Below are 12,266 nucleotides of genomic sequence, written 5' to 3'. Positions count from 1 at the left end.
GTATACAGTAAACCAGCAGGGGTGAATCGGAATGTAAAACTGGTGACACAGGAAACGCTTAAAACATAGACAGTAGGAAGACTCAGTCTTTCTGTACTTAAGTCGGCATTGTGTCTCATACTTAATTCCGATGCAATTTCTTTGTTTCATCGTCAATGGGAAGGTCCAAGGAATACAGTAAACCTGCAGAGTTGCATCGGAATGTAAAACTGATTACACAGGAAACGCTCAAAACATAGACAGTATAAAGACTCAGTCTTCCAGTACTTAAATCGGCATTATGTCTCTTATATTTAATTCCGATGCAATATCTGTGTTTCATCGTCACTGTGAAGGTCCAAGGGATACAGTAAACCTGCAGAGGTGCATCGGAATGATAAACTAGTGACACAGGAAACGCTCAAAGCATAGACAGTAGGAAGACTCAGTCTTCCTGTACTTAAGTCAGCATTGTGTCCCTTATTTTTAAATCCGATGCAATTTCTGTGTTTCATCGTCAGTGGAAGGTCAAATGGATACAGTAAACCTGCAGAGGTGCATCGAAACTTAAAACTGGTGACACAGGAAACGCTCAAACGTAGACAGTAGGAAGACTCAGTCTTCCTGTACTTAAGTCGACATTGTGTATCTTAGATTTAATTCCGATGCAATATCTGTTTTTCATCGTCACTATGAAGGTCCAAGGCATACAGAAAACCTGCAGAGGTCCATCGGAATGTAAAACTGGTGACACAGGAAACGCTCAAACCATAGAACCTAAGAAGACTCAGTTTTCTTTTACTTAAGTCGGCATTGTGTCTCTTATATTTAATTCCGAAGCAATTTCTGTGTTTCATCGTCACTGGGAAGGTCCAATGGATACAGTAAATAGGCAGAGGTGCATCCGAATGTAAATCTGGTGACACAGGAAACGCTCAAAATATAGACCCTAAGGAGACTCAGTTTTGTAGTACTTAGGTCGGCATTGTGTCTCTTATATTTAATTCCGATGCAATTTCTGTGTTTCATCGTCACTGTGAAGGTCCAATGTATACAGTAAACCTGCAGAGGTGCAACGGAGTGAAAAACAGGTGACACAGGAAACGCTCAAAACATAGACAGCAGGAAGACTCAGTCTTCCTGTACTTAAGTCGGCATTGTGTCTCCTATATTTATTTCCGATGCAATTTCTGTGTTTCATCATCACTGGGAAGGTCCAATGGATACAGTAAACCTGCAGAGGTGCATCGGAATGTGAAACTGGTGACACCGGAAACGCTCAAAACATAGACCCTAAGGAGACTCAGTTTTGTAGTACTTAAGTCGGCATTGTGTCTCTTATATTTAATTCCGATGCAATTTCTGTGTTTCATCGTCAATGGGAAGGTCCAAGGAATACAGTTAACCTGCAGAGTTGCATCGGAATGTAAGACTGATTACACAGGAAACGCTGAAAACATAGACAGTATAAAGACTCAGTCTTCCTGTACTTAAATCGGCATTGTGTCTCTTATATTTAATTCCGATGCAATAGCTGTGTTTCATCGTCACTGTGAGGGTCCAACGGATCCAGTAAATCTGCAGAGGTGCATCGGAATGTAAAACTGGTGACACAGGAAACGCTCAAAATATAGACAGTAGGAAGACTCAGTCTTCCTGTACTTAAGTCGGCATTGTGTATCTTATATTTAAATCCGATGCAATTTCTGTGTTTCATCGTCAATGGGAAGGTACAATGGATACAGTAAACCTGCAGAGGTGCATCGGAATGTAAAACTGGTGACACAGGAAACGCTCAAACCGTAGACAGTAGGAATACTCAGTCTTCCTGTACTTAAGTCGACATTGTGTCCCTTAGATTTAATTCCGATGCAATTTCTGTGTTTCATCGTCAATGGGAAGTTCCAAGGGATACAGTAAACCTGCTGAGGTCCATCGGAATGTAAAACTGGTGACACAGGAAACGCTCAAAACATAGACCCTAAGAAGCCTCAGTTTTCTTGTACTTAAGTTGACATTATGTCTCTTAGATCTAATTCCGATGCAATTTCTGTGTTTCATCGTCGATGGGAAGGTCCAAGGGATACAGAAACCCTGCACAGGTCCATCGGAATGTAAAACTGGTGACACAGGAAACGCTCAAACATAGACCCTAAGAAGACTCAGTTTTCTTGTACTTAAGTCGGCATTGTCTCTCTTAAATTTAATTCCGATGCAATTTCTGTGTTTCATTGTCACTGGGAAAGTCCAATTGATACAGTAAACCTGCGGAGGTGCATCGGAATGTAAAACTGGTGACACAGGAAACGCTCAAAACATAGACCCTAAGGAGACTCAGTTTTGTAGTACTTAAGTCGGCATTGTGTCTCTTATATTTAATTTATTTAATTCCGATGATATTTCTGTGTTTCTTCGTCAATGGGAAGGTCCAAGGAATACAGTAAACCTGCAGAGTTGCATCGGAATGTCAAACTGATTACACAGGAAACGCTGATAACATAGACAGTATAACGACTCAGTCTTCCTGTACTTAACCCGGCATTGTGTCTCTAATATTATATTCCGATGCAATATCTGTGTGTCATCGTCACTGTGAAGGTCCAAGGGATACAGTAAACCTGCAGAGGAGCATCGGAATGTAAAACTGGCGACACAGGAAACGCTCAAAACATAGACAGTAGGAAGATTCAGTCTTCCTGTACTTAAGTCGGCATTGTGTCTCTTATATTTAAATCCGATGCAATTTCTGTGTTTCACCGTCAATGGGAAGGTCCAATGGATACAGTAAACATGCAGAGGTGCATCGGAATGTACAACTGGTGACACAGGAAACGCTCAAAACGTAGACAGTAGGAAGACTCAGTCTTCCTGTACTTAAGTCGGCATTGTGTCTCTTATATTTAATGCCGATGCAATTTCTGTGTTTCATCGTCAATGGGAAGGTCCAATCGATCCAGTAAAACTGCAGAGGTGCATCGGAATGTAAAACTGGTGACACAGGAAACGCCCAAAACATAGACAGTAGGAAGACTCACTCTACCTGTACTTAAGCCGGCATTGTGTCTCTTATATTTAAATCAGATGCAATTTCTGTGTTTCATCGTCAATGGGAAGGTCCAATGGATACAGTAAACCTGCAGAGGTGTATCGGAATGTAAAACTGGTGACACAGGAAACGCTCAAAACGTAGACAGTAGGGAGACTCAGTCTTCCTGTACTTAAGTCGACATTGTGTCTCGTAGATTTAATTCTGATGCAATTTCTGTGTTTCATCCTCAATGGGAAGGTCCAAGGGATACAGTAAACCTGCAGAGGTCCATCGGAATGTAAAACTGGTGACACAGGAAACGCTCAAATTATAGAGCCTAAGAAGACTCAGTTTTCTTGTACTTAAGTCGGCATTGTGTCTCTTATATTTAATTCGGATGCATTTTCTGTGTTTCATCGTCGATGGGGAGGTCCACGGGATACAGTAAACCTGCAGAGGTGCATCGGAGTGAAAAACTGGTGACACAGGAAACGCTCAAAGCATAGACAGTAGGAAGACTCAGTCTTCCTGTACTTAAGTCGGCATTGTGTCTCTTATATCTAAATCCGATGCAATTTCTGTGTTTCATCGTCAATGGGAATGTCCAATGGATACAGTAAACCTTCAGGGGTGCATCGGAATGTAAGACTGGTGACACAGGAAACGCTTAAAACATAGACAGAAGGGAGACTCAGTCTTTCTGTACTTAAGTCGGCATCGTGTCTCATACTTAATTCCGATGCAATTTCTTTGTTTCATCGTCAATGGGAAGGTCCAAGGAATACAGTAAACCTGCAGAGTTGCATCGGAATGTAAAACTGATTACACAGGAAACGCTCAAAACCTAGACAATATAAAGACTCAGTCTTCCTGTACTTAAATCGGCATTGTGTATCTTATATTTAATTCCGATGCAATATCTGTGTTTCATCGTCACTGTGAAGGTCCACGGGATACAGTAAACCTGCATAGGTGCATCGGAATGTAAAACTAGTGACACTGGAAACGCTCAAAATATAGACAGTAGGAAGACTCAGTCTTCCTGTACTTAAGTCGGCATTGTGTCTCTTATATTTAATTCCGATGCAATTTCTGTGTTTCATCGTCAATGGGAAGGTCTAATCGATACACTAAACCTGCAGAGGTGCATCGGAACTTAAAACTGGTGACACAGGAAACGCTCAAAGCAAAGACAGTAGGAAGACTCAGTCTTCCTGTACTTAAGTCGGCATTGTGTCTCTTATATTTAAATCCGATGCAATTGCTGGGTTTCATCGTCAATGGGAAGGTCCAATGGATACATTAAACCTGCAGAGGTGCATCGGAATGTAAAACTGGTGACACAGGAAACGCTCAAAACGTAGACAGTAGGAAGACTCAGTCTTCCTGTACGTAAGTCGACATTGTGTCTCTTAGATTTAATTCCGATGCAATTTCTGTGTTTCGTCGTCGATGGGAAGGTCCAAGGGATACAGAAAACCTGCAGAGGTCCTTCCGAATGTAAAACTGGTGACACAGGAAACGCTCAAAACATAGACCCTAAGAAGACTCAGTTTTCTTGTACTTAAGTCGGCATTGTGTCACTTATATTTAATTCCGATGCAATTTCTCTGTTTCATCGTCAATGGGAAGGTCCAATGGATACAGTAAACCTGCAGAGGGGCATCGGAATGTAAAACTGGTGACACAGGAAACGCTCAAAACATAGACAGTAGGAAGACTAGTCCTCCTGTACTTAAGTCGGCATTGTGTCTCTTATATTTAAATCCGATGCAATTTCTGTGTTTCGTCGTCAATGGGAAGGTCCAATGGATACAGTAAACCTGCAGAGGTTCATCGGAATGTAAAACTGGTGACACAGGAAACGCTCAAACGTAGACGGTAGGACGACTCAGTCTTCCTGTACTTAAGTCGACATTGTGACTCTTAGATCTAATTCCGATGCTATTTCTGTGTTTCATCGTCGATGGGATGGTCCAAGGCATACAGAAAACCTGCAGAGGTCCATCGGAATGTAAAACTGGTGACACAGGAAAAACTCAAACCATAGACCCTAAGAACACTCAGTTTTCTTGTACTTAAGTCGGCATTGTGTCTCTTATATTTAATTCCGATGCAATATCTGTGTTTCATCGTCACTGGGAAGGTCCAATGTACACAGTAAACCTGCAGAGGTGCATCGGAATGTAAATCTGGTGACACAGGAAACGCTCAAAATATAGACCCTAAGGATCTCAGTTTTGTAGTACTTAGGTCGGCATTATGTCTCTTATATTTAATTCCGATGCAATTTTTGTGTTTCATCTTCAATGGGAAGGTCCAAGGAATACAGTAAACCTGCAGAGTTGCATCGGAATGTAAGACTGATTACACAGGAAACGCTGAAAACATAGACAGTATAAAGACTCAGTCTTCCTGTACTTAAATCGGCATTGTGTCTCTTATATTTAATTCCGATGCAATATATGTGTTTCATCGTCACTGTGAGGGTCCAAGGGATCCAGTAAACCTGCAGAGGTGCATCGGAATGTAAAACTGGTGACACAGGAAACGCTCAAAACATAGACAGTAGGAAGACTCAGTCTTCCTGTACTTAAGTCGGCATTGTGTATCTTATATTTAAATCCGATGCAATTTCTGTGTTTCATCGTCAATGGGAAGGTCCAATGGATACAGTAAACCTGCAGATGTGCATCGGAATGTAAAACTGGTGACACAGGAAACGCTCAAACCGTAGACAGTAGGAAGACTCAGTCTTCCTGTACTTAAGTCGACATTGTGTCCCTTAGATTTAATTCCGATGCAATTTCTGTGTTTCATCGTCAATGGGAAGTTCCAAGGGATACAGTAAACCTGCTGAGGTCCATCGGAATGTAAAATTGGTGACACAGGAAACGCTCAAAACATAGACCCTAAGAAGCCTCAGTTTTCTTGTACTTTAGTTGACATTGTGTCTCTTAGATCTAATTCCGATGCAATTTCTGTGTTTCATCGTCGATGGGGAGGTCCAATTTATACAGTAAACCTGCAGAGGTGCATCGGAATGTAAAACTGGTGACACAGGGAACGCTCAAAACATAGACAGTAGGAAGACTCAGTCTTCCTGTACTTAAATCGGCATTGTGTCTCTTATATTTAAATCCGATGCAATTTCTGTGTTTCATCGTCAATGGGAATGTCCAATGGATACAGTAAACCTGCAGGGGTGCATCGGAATGTAAAACTGGTGACACAGGAAACGCTTAAAACATAGACAGTAGGAAGACTCAGTCTTTCTGTACTTAAGTCGGCAATGTGTCTCATACTTAATTCCGATGCAATTTCTTTGTTTCATCGTCAGTGGGAAGGTCAAAGGAGCACAGTAAACCTGCAGAGTTGCATCGGAATGTAAAACTGATTACACAGGAAACGCTCAAAACATAGACAGTAGGAAGACTCAGTCTTCGTGTACTTAAATCGGCATTGTGTCTCTTATATTTAATTCCGATGCAATATCTGTGTTTCATCGTCACTGTGAAGGTCCAAGGGATACATTAAACCTGCAGAGGTGCATCGGAATGTAAAACTAGTGACACAGGAAACGCTCAAAATATAGACAGTAGGAAGACTCAGTCTTCCTGTACTTAAGTCGGCATTGTGTCTCTTATATTTAATTCCGATGCAATTTCTGTGTTTCATCGTCAATGGGAAGGTCCAATGGATACAGTAAAACTGCAGAGGTGCATCGGAATGTAAAACTGGTGACACAGGAAACGCTCAAAACGTAGACAGTAGGAAGACTCAGTCTTCCTGTACTTAAGTCGGCATTGTGTCTCTTATATTTAATTCCGATGCAACTTCTGTGTTTCATCGTCAATGGGAAGGTCTAATCGATACACTAAACCTGCAGAGGTGCATCGGAACTTAAAACTGGTGACACAGGAAACGCTCAAAACGTAGACAGTAGGAAGACTCAGTCTTCCTGTACTTAAGTCGACATTGTGTCTCTTAGATTTAATTCCGATGCAATTTCTGTGTTTCGTCGTCGATGGGAAGGTCCAATGGATACAGTAAACCTGCAGAGGTTCATCGGAATGTAAAACTGGTGACACAGGAAACGCTCAAACGTAGACGGTAGGACGACTCAGTCTTCCTGTACTTAAGTCGACATTGTGACTCTTAGATCTAATTCCGATGCTATTTCTGTGTTTCATCGTCGATGGGATGGTCCAAGGCATACAGAAAACCTGCAGAGGTCCATCGGAATGTAAAACTGGTGACACAGGAAAAACTCAAACCATAGACCCTAAGAACACTCAGTTTTCTTGTACTTAAGTCGGCATTGTGTCTCTTATATTTAATTCCGATGCAATATCTGTGTTTCATCGTCACTGGGAAGGTCCAATGTACACAGTAAACCTGCAGAGGTGCATCGGAATGTAAATCTGGTGACACAGGAAACGCTCAAAATATAGACCCTAAGGATCTCAGTTTTGTAGTACTTAGGTCGGCATTATGTCTCTTATATTTAATTCCGATGCAATTTTTGTGTTTCATCTTCAATGGGAAGGTCCAAGGAATACAGTAAACCTGCAGAGTTGCATCGGAATGTAAGACTGATTACACAGGAAACGCTGAAAACATAGACAGTATAAAGACTCAGTCTTCCTGTACTTAAATCGGCATTGTGTCTCTTATATTTAATTCCGATGCAATATATGTGTTTCATCGTCACTGTGAGGGTCCAAGGGATCCAGTAAACCTGCAGAGGTGCATCGGAATGTAAAACTGGTGACACAGGAAACGCTCAAAACATAGACAGTAGGAAGACTCAGTCTTCCTGTACTTAAGTCGGCATTGTGTATCTTATATTTAAATCCGATGCAATTTCTGTGTTTCATCGTCAATGGGAAGGTCCAATGGATACAGTAAACCTGCAGATGTGCATCGGAATGTAAAACTGGTGACACAGGAAACGCTCAAACCGTAGACAGTAGGAAGACTCAGTCTTCCTGTACTTAAGTCGACATTGTGTCCCTTAGATTTAATTCCGATGCAATTTCTGTGTTTCATCGTCAATGGGAAGTTCCAAGGGATACAGTAAACCTGCTGAGGTCCATCGGAATGTAAAATTGGTGACACAGGAAACGCTCAAAACATAGACCCTAAGAAGCCTCAGTTTTCTTGTACTTTAGTTGACATTGTGTCTCTTAGATCTAATTCCGATGCAATTTCTGTGTTTCATCGTCGATGGGGAGGTCCAATTTATACAGTAAACCTGCAGAGGTGCATCGGAATGTAAAACTGGTGACACAGGGAACGCTCAAAACATAGACAGTAGGAAGACTCAGTCTTCCTGTACTTAAATCGGCATTGTGTCTCTTATATTTAAATCCGATGCAATTTCTGTGTTTCATCGTCAATGGGAATGTCCAATGGGTACAGTAAACCTGCAGGGGTGCATCGGAATGTAAAACTGGTGACACAGGAAACGCTTAAAACATAGACAGTAGGAAGACTCAGTCTTTCTGTACTTAAGTCGGCAATGTGTCTCATACTTAATTCCGATGCAATTTCTTTGTTTCATCGTCAGTGGGAAGGTCAAAGGAGCACAGTAAACCTGCAGAGTTGCATCGGAATGTAAAACTGATTACACAGGAAACGCTCAAAACATAGACAGTAGGAAGACTCAGTCTTCGTGTACTTAAATCGGCATTGTGTCTCTTATATTTAATTCCGATGCAATATCTGTGTTTCATCGTCACTGTGAAGGTCCAAGGGATACATTAAACCTGCAGAGGTGCATCGGAATGTAAAACTAGTGACACAGGAAACGCTCAAAATATAGACAGTAGGAAGACTCAGTCTTCCTGTACTTAAGTCGGCATTGTGTCTCTTATATTTAATTCCGATGCAATTTCTGTGTTTCATCGTCAATGGGAAGGTCCAATGGATACAGTAAAACTGCAGAGGTGCATCGGAATGTAAAACTGGTGACACAGGAAACGCTCAAAACGTAGACAGTAGGAAGACTCAGTCTTCCTGTACTTAAGTCGGCATTGTGTCTCTTATATTTAATTCCGATGCAACTTCTGTGTTTCATCGTCAATGGGAAGGTCTAATCGATACACTAAACCTGCAGAGGTGCATCGGAACTTAAAACTGGTGACACAGGAAACGCTCAAAACGTAGACAGTAGGAAGACTCAGTCTTCCTGTACTTAAGTCGACATTGTGTCTCTTAGATTTAATTCCGATGCAATTTCTGTGTTTCGTCGTCGATGGGAAGGTCCAAGGGATACAGAAAACCTGCAGAGGTCCATCGGAATGTAAAACTGGTAACACAGGAAACGCTCAAAACATAGACCCTAAGAAGACTCAGTTTTCTTGTACTTAAGTCGGCATTTTGTCACTTATATTTAATTCCGATGCAATTCCTCTGTTTCATCGTCAATGGGAAGGTCCAATGGATACAGTAAACCTGCAGAGGGGCATCGGAATGTAAAACTGGTGAAACAGGAAACGCTCAAAACATAGACAGTAGGAAGACTCAGTCTTCCTGTAGTTAAGTCGGCATTGTGTCTCTTATATTTAAATCCGATGCAATATCTGTGTTTCATCGTCACTGGGAAGGTCCAATGTATACATTAAACCTGCAGAGGTGCATCGGAATGTAAATCTGGTTACACAGGAAACGCTCAAGATATAGACCCTAAGGAGACTCAGTTTTGTAGTACTTAGGTCGGCATTGTGTCTCTTATATTTAATTCCGATGCAATTTCTGTGTTTCATCGTCACTGTGAAGGTCCAATGTATACTGTAAACCTGCAGAGGTGCATCGGAGTGAAAAACTGGTGACACAGGAAACGCTCAAAACATAGACAGTAGGAAGACTCAGTCTTCCTGTACTTAAGTCGGCATTGTGTCTCTTATATTTAATTCCGATGCAATTTCTGTGTTTCATCGTCACTGGGAAGGTCCAATGGATACAGTAAACCTGCAGAGGTGCATCGGAATGTGAAACTGGTGACACAGGAAACGCTCAAAACATAGACCCTAAGGAGACTCAGTTTTGTAGTACTTAAGTCGGCATTGTGTCTCTTATATTTAATTCCGATGCAATTTTTGTGTTTCATCGTCAATGGGAAGGTCCAAGGAATACAATAAACCTGCAGAGTTGCATCGGAATGTAAGACTGATTACACAGGAAACGCTGAAAACATAGACAGTATTAAGACTCAGTCTTCCTGTACTTAAATCGGCATTGTGTCTCTTATATTTAATTCCGATGCAATATATGTGTTTCATCGTCTCTGTGAGGGTCCAAGGGATCCAGTAAACCTGCAGAGGTGCATCGGAATGTAAAACTGGTGACACAGGAAGCGCTCAAAACATAGACAGTAGGAAGACTCAGTCTTCCTGTACTTAAGTCGGCATTGTGTATCTTATATTTAAATCCGATGCAATTTCTGTGTTTCATCGTCAATGGTAAGGTCCAATGGATACAGTAAAGCTGCAGAGGTGCATCGGAATGTAAAACTGGTGACACAGGAAACGCTCAACACGTAGACAGTAGGAAGACTCAGTCTTCCTGTTCTTAAGTCGACATTGTGTCCCTTAGATTTAATTCCGATGCAATTTCTGTGTTTCATCGTCAATGATAAGTTCCAAGGGATACAGTAAACCTGCTGAGGTCCATCGGAATGTAAAATTGGTGACACAGGAAACGCTCAAAACATAGACCCTAAGAAGCCTCAGTTTTCTTGTACTTTAGTTGGCATTGTGTCTCTTAGATCTAATTCCGATTCAATTTCTGTGTTTCATCGTCGATGGGGAGGTCCAAGGGATACAGAAAACCTGCACAGGTCCATCGGAATGTAAAACTGGTGATACAGGAAACGCTCAAAACAAAGACCCTAAGAAGACTCAGTTTTCTTGTATTTAAGTTCTCATTGTCTCTCTTATATTTAATTCCGATGCAATTTCTGTGTTTCATCGTCACTGGGAAAGTCCAATGGATACAGTAAACCTGCAGAGGTGCATCGGAATGTAAAACTGGTGACACAGGAAACGCTCAAATCATAGACCCTAAGGAGACTCAGTTTTGTAGTACTTAAGTCGGCATTGTGTCTCTTATAATTAATTCCGATGCAATTTCTGTGTTTCTTCGTCAATGGGAAGGTCCAAGGAATACAGTAAACCTGCAGAGTTGCATCGGAATGTAAAACTGATTACACAGGAAACGCTGAAAACATAGACAGTATAAAGACTCAGTCTTCCTGTACTTAACCCGGCATTGTGTCACTAATATTAAATTCCGATGCAATATCTATGTGTCATCGTCACTGTGAAGGTCCAAGGGATACAGCAAACCTGCAGAGGTGCATCGGAATGTAAAACTGGCGACACAGGAAACGCTAAAAACATAGACAGTAGGAAGACTCAGTCTTCCTATACTTAAGTCGGCATTGTGTCTCTTATATTTAAATCCGATGCAATTTCTGTGTTTCATCGTCAATGGGAATGTCCAATGGATACAGTAAACCTTCAGGGGTGCATCGGAATGTAAGACTGGTGACACAGGAAACGCTTAAAACATAGACAGAAGGGAGACTCAGTCTTTCTGTACTTAAGTCGGCATTGTGTCTCATACTTAATTCCGATGCAATTTCCTTGTTTCATCGTCAATGGGAAGGTCCAAGGAATACAGTAAACCTGCAGAGTTGCATCGGAATGTAAAACTGATTACACAGGAAACGCTCAAAACATAGACAATATAAAGACTCAGTCTTCCTGTACTTAAATCGGCATTGTGTATCTTATATTTAATTCCGATGCAATATCTGTGTTTCATCGTCACTGTGAAGGTCCACGGGATACAGTAAACCTGCATAGGTGCATCGGAATGTAAAACTAGTGACACAGGAAACGCTCAAAATATAGACAGTAGGAAGACTCAGTCTTCCTGTACTTAAGTCGGCATTGTGTCTCTTATATTTAATTCCGATGCAATTTCTGTGTTTCATCGTCAATGGGAAGGTCTAATCGATACACTAAACCTGCAGAGGTGCATCGGAACTTAAAACTGGTGACACAGGAAACGCTCAAAGCAAAGACAGTAGGAAGACTCAGTCTTCCTGTACTTAAGTCGGCATTGTGTCTCTTATATTTAAATCCGATGCAATTGCTGGGTTTCATCGTCAATGGGAAGGTCCAATGGATACATTAAACCTGCAGAGGTGCATCGGAATGTAAAACTGGTGACACAGGAAACGCTCAAA

Source organism: Schistocerca nitens, chromosome 6 (genome assembly GCF_023898315.1).
Source record: "Schistocerca nitens isolate TAMUIC-IGC-003100 chromosome 6, iqSchNite1.1, whole genome shotgun sequence".
NCBI lineage: Eukaryota > Metazoa > Arthropoda > Insecta > Orthoptera > Acrididae > Schistocerca > Schistocerca nitens.
The sequence above is the reverse complement of the archived record's forward strand: the minus strand, read 5'-3'. Positions refer to the sequence as shown.